We start from the raw sequence: 14270 nt of genomic DNA, 5'->3' as shown, positions 1-14270 counted from the left end.
TCCACTTCGGGATTTCATGAAGATGATGAAAGCTCAGATGAAGAACAGCTACAAGGGGAAGATGTCATAAGGATCACAGCATCGGAAGGTGTCCCAACATGGATGCTATCAGCAGCAGAAGCAGCAAAAAGCTTCTTGCATTCATTCGATGCAGTAAAGAAGAAATATCAACAGGATCCTCGAGTTTCCTTTTCGGATTTAGGAGCAAGGCCAAAAACCTCAAGGCAAAAAATGAGACACTATGAATCACCGATGACATCTACAACACCATTATTCATGCAAATCCCAATGGAATCTGATGAAGAGGGGTTTCAAGAGCCGGTGAAGACAATGGATTGGAGGCAAATCAGAAAAGCATTGGAAAAGGAAAAGCATTTATTCCCGGGATCAGGGGATTTGACAATGCCAGTGACATATGATGCCCAGGGACAGAATCCAAGGTGGGAAAGGATGGGTCATGAGACACTCAAAGACCTAGGGAAGGCAGCTCAGACTTTTGGGCTGAACTCACAATACTTCAAACAGCTATTAAGAGGGACATTCTCTATGTATGATCTCACACCATATGACATTCGAAGTATTGTGGCAATGATCCTCACTGACACACAGAGTCTTGTCTGGGAAAAAAGGTGGAGAAAATATCTTGCTGAGTTGCGGAACAGATACCAAGGTGGGCCGAATGCGAACCTCACAGAAGGGCAATTAGCAGGGGATCCTCCAGATGACAATCCAGGGGAACAAGCAGCGCGGCTTCCACGGAGAGTGTTAAGCGACATCAAAGAAGCAGCGCGATTGGCAATCATGCAAATTACGCCGACAGGAGCTCCGGATGTCCCGTTCTCTTGCATCAGGCAAGGTCCCACAGAGCCATTCATGTCATTCATCGACCGACTCACGCAAGCCGTGGATCGACAGGTGACAACAGAAGAAGTGAAGAGGCCTCTCTTGGAGAATTTAGCTTTCGGCAATGCCAACCCGGATTGTCAACGGGTGATTAGCACCATGCCAGGACGGCCATCCTTGGCAGAGATGGTGGAGGCATGCAGCAAGGTGGGGACGCCTCAGCACGTCGCAGCGATTGTAAAGGATGAACTAAAAGAGGAATGGGAGAAACAGCTAAAGGGACGCTCAGAAGGGCAATCAGAGGACAAGACATTGGAGAAGATGTTTGAGAAACTACTTCATCAACAGGACGAAAATATCAACAAAGTTCTTGCGGCAATGCAGAAAAGAAACAGACCCCAAGGAGGACAGTGTTACGGATGTGGGGAATCTGGGCACATGAAAAGGAATTGCCCACGGACACATATACCAACGCCAGTCCAGAGAGCGGAAAGACCAATTTGCGCACGGTGCGGAAGAGGAAGACACTCCGTGAAAGAATGTTATTCCCGGACAGATGTGGAAGGAAATCCGTTGCCGCATCCGGGAAACGGGAAATTGAGCGCGGGAAATCCCCGGCGCGCTCCGACACAAATACTGGCGGTGTCACAAGAACAGACAGGGCAGTCATCAGTGAGCGACAAGCAGATGCCCTCAGCAAAACCCTCAGTCGATTCCACAGTGACCCAGACCTCCTCCCACCAGGGGCACAGTGTGCATTGGCAGCTTCAAAACTAGTATGCTTTCTAGATGAAAGTCATGCGGAGATACCAACAGGTATCCGCGGGGACTCATACAAGAAACAAGATTTTTTGATAGTTGGGCAAGATAAGTGCAGTATTCTTGGGCTCATTGTCTATCCAACAGTTGTCTCAGCAGACAAAAATACAGAGTTAACAGTTTTGGCAAGAGCGCTTCGTCCACCATTGACTGTACCAGAAAATACTGTGGTTGCGAGAGCCTTTGCATTGCCGCCACATGCAGTTGGAGAGGTCATGTCAATCTTCGACGAAGAAGGTCTCCCTATGAAAGAGCATGTTGAAGTACATACAACATGGGTGAAGCACATAGGTCGAGACCGACCCACGCTCACGTGCCAATTGACATGTGGGGACAGGACAATATCGATCAGAGGTATGCTCGACACAGGGGCGGATGTAACAGTAATATCGTACATCTTTTGGCCACGCAATTGGAGCTTGGTCGCGCCATTGGGCTCTCTCTCTGGCATCGGGGGAGCATCTCTGTGTCTGCAAAGTGAGAATTCCGTCGTTGTCACGGGACCAGGAGATAAGACGGCGATCATTCGTCCTTTTGTCGTTCAAAAGCCGATCACAGTCTGGGGTCGGGACCTTTTGGCACAATGGGGCGCGAAGATCGAAATGGATTTTTAATAGGGGTCACTGCAGCACTCGCCACACTGAAGCTGACATGGAAAACAGATGATCCAGTTTGGGTGGATCAGTGGCCCCTTGAGCGGAAAAAATTGAGTGCCTTGAAAGACCTGGTCCAAGAACAATTGCAGAAGGGACACATCAAGCCAACAGACAGCCCTTGGAATTCTCCGGTGTTTGTCATCAAGAAAAAGCTGTCGGGCAAATGGAGGTTGTTACACGACCTCAGGAAGATCAACGAAGTCATAGAAGACATGGGGCCACTTCAGTTGGGACTTCCATCTGTCTCAATGATTCCCAGAGATTGGCAGCTTGTGGTCATTGACCTCAAGGATTGCTTTTTCAGTATCCCACTCCATCCAGATGATGCTCCGAGATTTGCCTTTTCAGTCCCGAGTATCAACAGGGAAACGCCTCTGCAGCGGTACCATTGGGTCTGCCTTCCACAAGGCCTGAAAAATTCTCCGACGATCTGTCAATGGTACGTGGCGCGAGCTTTGGCACCAGCACGAAAGAAATTTCCGAAGGCGAAGATCATTCATTACATGGATGATTTGCTCATTGCAGCATCAACACGACAGGAGCTGCAAGAAGCTCGTGACTGTGTGATCGCAGAGGTGCAAAAGGCAGGTCTGGAAATCAGCATTTCAAAGATTCAAGAGGTTGCACCTTGGAAATATCTAGGGTGGAAAATCTCAGAGAAAACAATAAAGCCTCAAAAGGTGGAGATCAGCACAAAGGTCAACAATTTGCATGATTTGCAACAGCTTTTGGGAGAAATCAACTGGATGAGACCAGTTTTGGGAATCACAAATAGTGACATTCCAGCACTGCTTGATCTCTTGAGAGGAGACACAGACATTCGTTCTCCCAGGACACTCACACCAGAAGCAAGAAAAGAGTTGGAGAAAATCTCGGATGCGATACAGAAAAGGCAGGCACATCGATTTGTTCCATCGTTGCCTTTTCAGTTGGCAGTGCTGGGGAAGAAAACGCAGTTCCATGGTTTGATCTTCCAATGGGATGAATCACAAAAGGACTCTTTGATAATCATAGAGTGGATTTTCCTACCGCACAGGCCCGCGAAAACGATTCTCACAGATCTGGAGATGGCAGCACAAATCATCATAAAGGCGAGAACAAGGCTGCTGACAATGGCAGGAAGAGAATTCTCAGTCATCAGGTTACCTCTGAAACGAGACTACTTCGATTGGGCAATGCAACAATCGAAAGACCTGTTAATCGCATTGTTAGCGTTCCCAGGAGCTTGCACAATCCACTTTCCCCAACACAGAATACTGCAATCGCAAATATGCTATAGAGCAAAACCACAGATAAGTGAAGAACCTTTGGACGGGATCACCGTGTTCACGGATGGCTCGGGGAAGACACACAAGTCAGTGATCACGTGGAGAGACTCAACGACAGGGGATTGGGAATCAGACGTGAGGATGGTTCAGGGCTCTCCACAAATTGTGGAGTTGGCAGCCGTTGTCCGAGCATTTCAGTTGTTCAAACAGCCTCTCAATCTGGTGACAGATTCCGCATATGTTGCGGGTGTGGTCAAGAGATTGGAGGGTTCGCTCTTGAAAGAAGTCAGTAATGAGGTTTTATACTCATACCTGACAAGCTTGAAAACACTGCTAGAGAGCAGGGAAAGGGAGTATTTTATCACACACATTAGAGCGCACACAACACTTCCAGGGTTTTTAGCGGAAGGGAATGCTCGGGCGGACAGGTTGACAATGCCCATTTTGCAAACGCTGCCGGACATTTTTGAGCAGGCAAGGTTAAGTCATGCGTTCTTTCATCAGAATGCGCAAGCACTGATGGAGTCCTTTCGTCTCACAAAGAGTCAGGCGAGGGAGATCATTAGTGCTTGTCCAGACTGTCAGCTTGTGCAGCCACCTTCTTCTACCGGGGCCATCAATCCGCGGGGGCTGCAAAGTCTTCAGTTGTGGCAAGCTGATGTCACAAAATACCCATCTTTTGGGAAGCTCAAAAATGTTCACGTTTCTGTAGATACATTCTCAGGTGCAGTCTTTGCTTCAGCACATGCTGGGGAAACAGCAGACCATGCTTGCCGACACTTTCTGCAGGCATTTGCAGCATTAGGTGTGCCTCAGGAGATAAAAACAGATAATGGTCCAACATACACAGGCAGGGTGCTTGACAGATTCCTAAAAAGATGGGGTGTCAGACACACGTTTGGTATTCCGCATTCACCCACAGGTCAGGCAATCATTGAGAGAACACATCACACCCTAAAATCCCTTCTGGACAGACAGAGAAAGGGTGAGCCAGAGGCAACACCTCACATGAAATTAAATAAGGCATTGTATGTGCTGAATTTCCTAAATAGCTCATCCTCGGAACCTGATCCACCGATCGTGAGACATTTTCTAAACAACACACAGGCAAAGCTAAGGGAAAATCCTTTAGTTTTGATCAGGAACCCAGAGACCGGACAAATAGAGGGTCCTTTCAGACTAATCACTTGGGGAAAGGGTTTTGCTTGTATCTCCACAGATCGAGGTCTGAAGTGGGTGTCAGCGCGGCACGTGAAACCATTCCGAACGCGAGAACACGAGAATGCTGATCCAAGAAGCAGAGAGACGAGTACTCAGACAGAAGTCGAGACTCGGGCTGCGAAAAACGACCCAGAAGAGAAATGAAAAGAAACTAAGGACTTTGGGGGGTTTTCACATAAAAGCAAAAAAAGTCTTTTGGTGCAAACAGAAGGGGGAGATGTGGGATCTCAGTCTCTCAGAACTGGGGTGCAGGGTGAACAAGACCCCCCCCTGGGGGGCTCGGGAGTCCTGGAATGCTGCCAGAGATGTCTGGTGGCTGGACTTTGATCCCACATGGGAGATGACATCAGTATGAGGACGGGAGGATTTCACTGGGGTGAATGGTGAAGGGACAAGTTAATTGGAGTGTGAGATACAGGGTTTAAGATTTCTGTACAGGGGGGTCTAGAGAAGTAAGATGGAGGAATTGGGGCGTGCCCTTCTCCTTCTTCTTCTTCCTCTAGACCTCCATCTTCTGTGGTGATGTTGGCACTCCGGGATTGGACCTTACTAGGGGAACACTGGTTAATAAGGGTAGAGGGTATTGGAGAAAAATGATAAATATTGTATACGTAACTCCGGGTATAAAGATAGGTGACCGCCCCAGGGGCTTTCAGTGTGTGCCCATGGCTGACTGCTGAGCAGAACTCTGTCAGGCCAAGAGAAAATCTTTTAGATAAGCAATTAATAAACACCAAGACCAAGAACAAATCTGAAGCTTCCTCTCGTCCTTTCGAACCCGGGGGCCCAAGGCCATCTTTGGGCTTTTCCCCAGACCATCTGAACAGCCCAGAAATCCCGCAAGTATGTGACATAATATTTCTGAACCACAGTCTGCAGGGTTCCACACTGGGCTGACCATTGCTGCCTGTAACAGAATGTGTTCACAAATGCTGCTTCTGCTAGGCAAGAACTTTCCTGTGAGTGACAAATCTTGTACAAATCACAGCCTTCAACGGGTATGTGACAGATGCTCTTCATGTCATTAAGGACAAGAAGGTTCTAGATGCAAACTGGACTGTGTGCTGTTTGCTATGCCTAACTAAACTGACCCTTTGCATTTCTGTGTAGGCTGTCTGTGCCCAGTCCTAGCCCAGAGCATAAATGAGAAGTACACTTGCTCTGCTGCAGGGAAAATCCTTGACGTTATTAGAGGTGTAGATGTAAACTGCTTCTAAATAAGCTGGGATAAGAAGCTGAATTGAAAGATTTCTTCTATGTGTTTGTTTACATGTATATACATACATGTCATATTTACATTTTAATACTTTTATATGTTGTACGATAGGAAAGGGCAGTGACATATGATCAGTTGAAAAATGGATCTTGTGATATTTCTAGCAATCAAATAGTTTTGCTATTGGAAGTGTGGCACCAAAGATAGGCTCACATGAACAAAGCTTTAGCTTGTGGCATGTTGCATGTGGTGACTCTAATAGTAAGTTGCTTCTGGGGAAAAAACAGAGAGAGAAATGGGAAAGACCAGTACCAGACCACAGGTGCAAAGCTGGGAGAATGACAGCAGAACAACAAGGAAAGAATACTGCTCTTTCCCCAGCAAAGCCTACATGTTATATCCATTTTTCATGGAACAATAATTTTGATTGCTGCAGTTTACAGGACTGCTGACTTGAACAACTGCCGTACATAACCAGAGCAGAATTCACCCCTTGGGTGATACTGTTCCTCAGTAGTTTCCTTTTAGAGGCAGAAAGGTTTAAGCTCTGGTCCTAAAGTCACTCTTCACAGGCAAAGAACCAGAAATGGGGCACTTCAGGTGAGAAACTCCAAGGAGCAGGTTTTGTGACAGCTTTCAGAATCATTAGCATTCCTGAACTTTGGTTCAGAACTGCAAAAACATTTTGTTTGTACAAGGCCCCACACAGGAAGAACTTACTCATGGTCATGGCAAGGAAGTTGATGGCAGTTTCCTGTAAATTATTATAATAAGTAGCTGATGCTAATGAACTTGTGCACAGAAGGAAATATATGCCATCAGCACACTTTCTTTAGATGGACTTTTTTAGTGGAGCAAAATACTCAAAAGCATCTGAATGGGGTCTGGGTTTGTTAGTATGATCTAATACCCAACTTTTTTGGGCACTTATCAGCATTTAAAAAACATCACATAAATAGGAGCTTAAGTCTGGTTTCCTACTTAAATCTAGGTAGATTCTCAATACTCTCTATTTGAATTTAACTTCTCTCTGGTATGAAATATTACAGTCTGGCTTTTCCTATTTTTCAAACAAGGCTGTTGCTGATTGGCCAAACAGGTATTGTGCACAAACATTCTCATAAAGGCAAAATGATTTTGAGGGAAAAATGGTTGTTCCACTTTGTACATTCTGCCAACAGCAAGGGAAGAGGACAGTGCTCAGCTGAGGAGGTAAGGAGTGTAACAATGCATCAAGGTTTAATGCTTTTTGTATGATAGATAAAAATTGTAGTCACATCCAAAGGTTACAAAGCATTTTAGATAAAGAAAAGATAAAGAAAATTTTAGAGGTTGATTGCAAGTCCTAATGTAAATATAAATTACTTGCTTCTAAGTACTTTTAATTAAGTTTAAATAGGTTAATTATTTACACTGTTCAATGGGAATATTTGATACAAATAAGGTAATTTTCAGCAGGAATTAAAAACAACTCCCAAACTCACAAAATAACATCATCTAGTATAAATGAATACTTTTAATGACTACCTTTACCTCCTCATGATACACCACCTCCATGCTTTGTTGAAAGAAAGAATTAATTAAGAAAAAAATTTAAATCAAGGTTTTTGCTTTTTTAATATCAGTATGGGAAATAGAAGTGATCATTTCATGGGTGGGAAGTAGTAGGTGTTAGCAGGTTTTTTGTGTGTGAATCCAGTTAGTGTACTTAGGTATAAAATACTGAGTAAGAGTTCAAAAAACAAAAAAGTGGAGCACCCAGTTTATATTCACATATTCAATGGCATGGTTAATGGACATCAGCAGGGGAGATGTGATCCCACACTTTTTAAAAATCAACAGGAAAGCAGTGCACACTATGCAATTCCCTTTTGCATTAAACTTATTAAGTCAAATCAATTTTTACAAGCACATAGGCTAGAGTTCTGGAACTTAATTCCTTTTGATCTTCCGCCTGCTAAATTCTGCTTCCCATTGTGCTACCATGCAGTTTATTTTTAACAGATAATTTTTTTGGACACCATTAAAATGAAAATATGACAACTTCTAGTGCTACTAAGGCACTGAAATTCCTGTCAAGTTATTAATTGTCTGCACTCACACACACAAACAGACACGCAAACAGCCATTTGCACAAGGGAAAATTGTAGAGTTAAGAAAACGTCGTTGCTATGTTCAAGAGCATGAAGCACACAAAACACAGGATCCTGACTTTTGCAAAGCCAGCATTACAGAATACTCCCACTAATTTCTGTGCTTGAGGTGCAGCCCCCATACCTGTTAGGTGTCTGGAGAAGAAGACTGCTATGATGTGACAGGTTTTAAATGGAACATTTTGGGGCTGAGTCAATTGATTTTTCTTTTCATTACAATATGACATTAATTCAAAACTCTTTTCTATGATTAGTGTTCTGAAAGGCACATTTCCGAATTACGGATTCTTTTTTCAGCTGAGCACTGCTTAGTGTTAGGGAGAAGGGTGGATGCACCTTAGCTAAGAAGGGAACTGTGTGGATCAAATGGCCTTCAGGTATTTTCATGGTTTGTGATTGCACCCTCATGGATCATAAATACTGTCATAATCCTGTGACCTACTAAATATGCTGGCCTTTTGTTTTGCTCTAACACCTCCTATCTCCTTTTTAAGTTATGATCTAATTAGCAATTCATGATTTAATGAATAACCTACATAAGTAGATATGAGTTCATGTCCTCAAAGAAGATACCACAAAAGATAACCAGACACATGAGAAGTTCCTTCTATGGATTAAATACTCTGGTGAGTCTCGATCTGAATCATCTCTGTGTCAATAAATCCCTGCCACTATCAGCAATATAGATCTATGACACCACAGGAAGCTTCTAGTACTTAGTTTTCCTCTGCCAGAATTTTATTTTACAATCTAGCTTCCTGCTTTCATTGCTCATCTGGTAACTTGAGAAGTTGCAGCCCTCTTGCATGGTACTAAAAGCTTTATTCCACTTCAACAGTTTCCTCAATCATTTTCTCCCAGTGTACTGCTCAGTTCATGACTAGGTTTGACAGAAAATGTGTCATAATATCTCCCATTTCTCTAGTGTGTTATTGAAACAGCAAAATGAAGACTAATAGCAATTAAGGCAACTTAAATTCCAGATCAGCACACAAGGCAGATAGGAGAGCTTTATATCTATTCTTATTTGAGGCAGCTGGATGTTCATACTTATTTTCTTACTCTGTGCTTCCCTACAGCAATCCATGTCGCAGGAGCTTGACCTTGGGATGCTGGCTGTATGCCAAACTCCTCTATCTCTTTGCCTGGTGTTTGCTACAGTTTTTATTGGCTGATAATCTTCATCCTCTTCCACTGTCTAGAAAAGGACATAAAACAAAAGGGAAAAAGGTGTAGTGCACAGTAATATGTATTTCTCTTCATAACAATGAGTGTATATATATATATATATATAAATATAAATATATATTGTGCACCAGCGGGAATACAGACATAACATTTTTTGTCTCTATACTTTATTCTACAGCAAATTACCATCACTGTAGTGATACATTCTTCAGCAGTGAAAACGGAACTGATCACAGTTTTCTGAGTTGTTAACTGCATTGAGATTTTGCAAATGATGCAAGATGTAACACATTGCCATCACAGTTCTGAGACTGCAATCTGAATTTAATGCTGGCTTATTTCATTTGACCTGCTGGAGGAATTGTGATAAATTCCACATCAAAATGTTTTCCAAAAGAAAATTAAACCTTCGCATTTCTCTCATTGATAAATTAGCTATCATTAAGACTACCACATTTTAAAATGGCATGTTCTTACTAAGATGGGTCTTTATTATAATTCCACATTTTTTAGTATATTTATAGGTAGTTGATAACTTATTCACTTCCTTTTCCCTGTAAAGACTTTTATAACAAGTTATTTATATCTGAACTTACTATAACAAAGAGAACAAGACAAACAATGGTCCAAATAGATGGATATGGGAAAAATTAGTTGTGCAGGTCTATGGCATGTCAGATCCTATTTCTTTATTCAATAGAGTTTCCTAGGACTTGAGACCAGAAGAAATAATGAACTCCTCCATGCTTCATAAAGTATGGCCAAATAATCCCATATACCTGAGAGCAATACAAATCCAAAGGCCATTGGATGTTCAGTTCTTCTCAGAGACTGTGACTGTGACTGATATCCACATGTGCATACAGACTCCTCAGGGGGATGCGGAGGAATCACTGCAAGCCTTCTCATGAGCTCTTCTTCACCAGAAGTGGGTATTTTATCCAGTACTGCCTAGTGAACCCAAAGCTATACAGCATGGGAAATGGGTGAAGCCTTTAGGTAAAGGAAGGAGCACTTGTGCAGCTTAGCTCATATCAGGGAAATTTCTCCCCATTGGCAGGAGGGATGATGAGGGGGACTCCATGATATCAGCAGGCTAATTAATTACTTTATTATTCTATTATCCTATACTATATTACACTACATCTAAACTGAAACTGAACAAGAACTCAACGGAGCAAAATCTTGTGACTGTCTCCTGACCAACCATCCAGACTCAGCTTGCAAAGATTGGTAAAGAAAACAAAACACTCACACCAGAATCCTATTACCACATTCCTTCAGGTAAATAATCTTCCAACACATTCCACACGTTCACAAAACAACAGGAGCAGCACATGAGATAAGAACTGTTTTCCCTCTGCCCTTCTCCAGGAAAAAGCCTGAGAGAGATAATTGTCTCTCTCTGTTCAGAGAATGTGAATCCCAAAAGTTCATGCTAGGTTCATGTGAGGTAGTCCTTAGTTTTAGGACAGGCAATTCAAAAACAGCAGGTTGAAACATATAATCAAGGATTTTATGTTAAAGTGGAGACTTGGTTTATATGTCACTTCTGTTGTCTATATTTAGTCTAATTGTCATTTACATTCCCAGGAGAAAAATGGCCACAGCCAGAAACATCATCAATCCAATTTTTTAAGGAATGTGTGACCTGCCCTCTAAAGATATTAGTCTTTATCTAAGTTAGGAAGGGACTAAATAGGGAGCTCTGAAAAGCAGTTTAAATTAGACACCTATAGCCAAAGTTAGGATTTCTGAATCCTAGTCACAGCAGCTGCCAGCTGTCAGTGTTGTTCAGCTGAGGAAAGGAAAAGAAAGCTGTTGTTAAAAAAATACAGAGAAGCCTAAGATGTGTTAGAAAAGCTTTTTCAAGAATGCTCAAGGTATGGAAAAGCAAGATAAATGCTGTTTTAAGGAAGTGAACATAGGGTTGTCTCGATATGTCTGTACAATATTGCCAGTCTGCCAAAATTCAGTACCAAAAATCCTTTTTAATAATCAAGAAGCGCATCTTGAATTTAGCCAGCAGCAACATTTACTCTGCAGTGACATTAAAAGTAATTAATTTATGACTGTAGCCCTCAATCTATTTGCAGAAAAGACTGTAATATTGAAAGCTGGCTATTGGTCAAATTACTTTCTAGTTTTTTACTTGGTGAAAGGAAGTTTTGAAATGAAAGGTAAATAAAATACTTTTCAGCTACATGTAGGGACTTAGTGGCTCTCTCTCTCTCTGGGCTAATTCAATAGCAAAGCCTGTGCTGAGCCATAAGGTCAATCTTTTTAACTTGGAAAGGTTAGAAATCATTGTTATTGAAAGCAAGGCTGACAGCACAGCAGGTATGGCCATCAGTGGAATACCTGCCAGCCCTGTGGCTGGAGCAGTAGTGGGAGGGGGATGCAAGACTGCTAATTCAAGGGAAAGAACCAACAGCCACATTGCTTTAAGCATCTGGATTGTGAGATTAGGCTGACAAATAAAGCAGCAGATTGAATACCATATCCTGAATTCCTCTCTGCAGAGACGTGCTTCTTTGAGCTTGGGGGAAATGTAAGGAGTTGCTGTGACTTGCACTGAAATCGCAGAATAATCACAGCAGTGCTGACAAAAAATTTGCTGGCAGTTTTCACATCTGCATGGCTATAAAAAGCAATGGCATTCAAATATACAGCAATACATTGGCTGCCCCAAATACCCCTTGGTCTCCTCCTTGCCAAAATGGCTTCCCTTTGTCTTGAAGGAAGAAAGATAAATGGGGCGATTCTCTCTTCAGAAATTGCTGCCTGTCAGTGGAGTAGTGAATAGTCAGCACTTCCAAAAAAGCTCTTTTAATGGCACCTACTTCTCAGTCATTGCAACAGAATTAGCTACTTAAACAGACGGGTCTAGCAATCATTCCAAACAAAATCAATTCTCCTTGGGAATATTAAACATCTTGGGACTGTAGAAGGGTTGGGTTTCGTAGAGGTAGGGTTGGGGTTTTTGTTTCTCTGTCAGCCCTTCAAGACACATTTCAGGTGTAACCACTAATGAAAGCAGCCCTGAGTGTAAACCCTCTGACAGGGGGAACAACAGATCTCCTTGGGTCTGGGGCCAGAGGAAACACCACCATGGAGAAAAACCATCAGTCCAAGTACTTCCCTCAATTCCTCACAGAGACATTCTTCATCATCAGCATCACACATGGGCAGGCAGGAGTGTTGTTAACATCCAGAAAACCAGTGTGTTTTGGTGAATTTTGGTAAGTTAATTTCCAGGGAGGGTTTTCCAGAGCTCTGTGTTACTGTCCACGGTGGGGGCACCCTGCAGGCCAGCACAGGTGTCTGTGAGCCTCCTGCCACAGCTCCTCGGGGCTGTCTCACTGCAGGGGCAGCAGAACCCTCTGGAAGGTGTGAGGGGGTCCTTTGGGAAACTCTGAAGAGTATCTTTAAGGAAGGCCGCTCTTCCGAATTGTGTCAGAGGCCTGTGGAGGGGCTGCAGGAGCCCTAGGGACACCCAGTGAGGCCATGACAGGCGTGAGGCCTTCTCCTCGAGGAGCTGGTGTTGTGATGGTGGTTTTCCTCCTGAGGAAGCTGCCATTGATCAGCCAGTCGAGGCAAATCCTCCACTAAGCAAAGGCTCCGTCTTGACAGGCTGAGCTGAACAGGAGATCCATTTAAAAAAGGAAAAAAATAAAAAGGAAAGAAATCAGCTCTCTCAAGTGAAACTTGTTGCACAGGGTCTTCCCACTACTGCTGTGGTGAGTATTTGGAGAGAAGACACAGGCTCCCCTCAGAGCCATGGCAAGGTCAGGATGGGGTCCCTGAGGGGATTGTGCTGTGCCCATGGCCTCAGAGCATAGATCATTTCAGCAGGGAATTGCTATTTCCAAGAGGGATTGCATCAGACCTGCTTGTGCAGCACAGCCAGGGATGGCAACTCTACGAGGAAAAATCAGGACCTTCACAACTTCAGAATCCTTTATTTTGTAACCTAGTAGCATGTAAAAGGGAGTACCTTTAATTCTCTTTCTGTTTTAAAAATCCACTTGCAGAATGAAAAAGAGCATTTGAAAGCAAGCTGCCTGTTTGTTCTCTGCCTTTTCCTTGACTGCTTCCTTTTCAGAGGAGGGCAGTGTTGCTCGTCTGTCTGTCCTCTCTGCTCCAGCAGTGGCTCTGTAAGGGGAATTCTGATGGCTTGTGCTGAATCTTTGCTATTCTGCATCTGAAAGCACACCCTACTCTGATGGCCTGTGCTGAATCTTTGCTGTTCTGCCATCTGAAAGCACAGCCCACTCTGATGGCTTGTGCTGAATCTTTGCTATTCTGCCATCTGAAAGCACAGCCCACTCTGATGGCCTGTGCTGAATCTTTGCTGTTCTGCCATCTGAAAGCACACCCCACTCTTTCCCCTAAGTGCTGCAGCAGAGCTGAGGTACCAGGTGGGTCTGTGTGCTGCACAGAGGAACTTGAGGGGAAGAAAGATTTTTTCCCATGAGGATTCTCATTTGACCTTATGACATTGCCCTCAGCATATGATTTAGGAGGACAACTCCAACCATTTCACTAAGATCAAACCATTTGGGAAAGAGACAGTAATGGGAGGAGTTAAAAATAAATTTCCTTTTGCTTTTCCGAACCAGCTGTCTGAAATCATACTGAACCCTTTTCTAGTGCCTTAATAGCAAAATCCTTGGTGATACTTTGAGAGGTAACACCTCTATTTAGATTATTTTGTTTTATACATGCCTTTTTATTATTATTTCATTTCAGAAAGATTCAATTTGTGACTATGCAGGGTATTTTGCACCTGTGGTTTTGTTTAAAAATATCTTCTTTCCCTTGGAATCAAACAGATTTTATATTTCCTCTTCCTAAGTTCAGCATTGGAAGATTTCAAACTGCTGTCATTTGGAACTGATTGCTA

This window comes from Melozone crissalis, unplaced genomic scaffold (assembly GCF_028551555.1).
Source record: "Melozone crissalis strain CALT ecotype California unplaced genomic scaffold, PUWL_Pcris_2 ptg000009l_1, whole genome shotgun sequence".
Lineage (NCBI taxonomy): Eukaryota > Metazoa > Chordata > Aves > Passeriformes > Passerellidae > Melozone > Melozone crissalis.
Note: the sequence above shows the minus strand (reverse complement) of the source record.